Here is a 1516-nt window from a genome sequence, read left to right on the forward strand (position 1 = left end):
TAAATATATCAAAACTTAATTTTTGATTAGTAATATGCATTGCTAAGAACTTCATTTGGACAACTTTAAAGATGATTTTCTCAATATTTAGATTTTTTTGCACCCTCAGATTCCAGATTTTCAAATAGTTGTATCTCAGCCAAATATTGTCCTGTCCTAACAAACCATACATCAATGGAAAGCTTATTTATTCAGCTTTCAGATGATGTATAAATCTCAATTTCAGAAAAATTGACCCTTTTGGCTGTTTTTGAGCTCCATTGTCACATAACTGTAAAGACACCTGTTTTTTCCCGCATTTTCTAGAAGAAAAGCTTAGTGGTAAACCGTGGTTTATACAGAAAACGGTTATTAGAAAAAGTGAATATTTGTAATAGCATTTTTGTTTCTAATAATTTAAATCTTAAGCAGAAGTTTGATATTTCAACCCAAAATCCAAAGAAAGTATAATTTTTGATTCCTTATAAAAATACATAAAGACACGTTTTACTGCATTGACTTGTGATTTTAATTTTATTTATGTATTTATTTATTTACAATTTTTAATTTTGTTTTTATTCCAATCGTGATGAATTAAATTCAGTAGATTAAGTAACAAAGTTGTTTTTAAATGTGCTGTATAAATTAAAAAAGTATGACAAGTGCATTGTGCAACTGTGAATATATATATAATGATTAGTAATCTACTAAATTTTAATTTGTCCTGATTTTAATAAAAAAAAAATACAATAAATAAAAAAATGTTGTGATAGGATGATTTTATTTCTTCACTGTAAAAAATAAGTTGCTGCCTTAAATTTTAAAGTTTATTAAAATTGACTTTACAAGTCATTTCAACTTAAACTGAGTTGAGTTGAAACTCATATAACTTTAAAAATGAAGTTGAAATTGGTTAAATTTAGGTAAGTTAAAGTAATGGGGAAACAATGAATAATTGATCATATCAGTTTTGTACAGTTTGGTTTCTGAAAATAAGTTTCATTTTCTTGAATTTGAGGTGAAATATGGGCCAGACATCTTTTTTTGAATGTTTTTATGAAATTCATTTGCACATATTGTTGAGACATTGAGTGCAGGGATAGAAATTTGCCTCCAAAATACCATAAGTTAATATAATAATAATAAAAAAAAAATGAAATAAATGTAATAATAGATGTTAAAAATAACAAAAAATAAATAACATAATAATTTGAAAGAAATAGAATAAAAAATAAAGTAGCATGAAATAACTAACAGTAATAAATTAAGAAATTAAAATAATAAAATAACTTTAATAAAAAACTAATAATAAAGTAATACATTTAAAGAATAAAAAAAATAAAATAACATGAAATCAATCTGGAGTTCATTGTGTTTGTGGATCAGAACTGAGCCTGAAATCTTTGAATCACAAACCATCAAACAGCAGCGGTCAGGTCATAACAGAATTAGTAACTGTGTGTGTGTGTGTGTGTGTGTTTGTGCGTGTGTGTGTGAGTGTGTGTGAGTGTGTGTGTGTGTGTGTGTGTGTGTGTGT

At 26.1% G+C, this 1516-nt stretch overlaps 1 protein-coding gene across 1 annotated transcript in view; it reads left to right on the forward strand.

The window, feature by feature from the left end:
- mogat3a (monoacylglycerol O-acyltransferase 3a) overlaps positions 1 to 1516 on the forward strand; it is an 18949-nt gene that overhangs the window by 699 nt on the left and 16734 nt on the right. The window lies entirely within an intron of this gene.

This window comes from Sinocyclocheilus anshuiensis, unplaced genomic scaffold, assembly GCF_001515605.1.
Source record: "Sinocyclocheilus anshuiensis isolate Anshui unplaced genomic scaffold, SAMN03320099.WGS_v1.1 scaffold2678, whole genome shotgun sequence".
Taxonomy (NCBI): Eukaryota; Metazoa; Chordata; class Actinopteri; order Cypriniformes; family Cyprinidae; genus Sinocyclocheilus; species Sinocyclocheilus anshuiensis.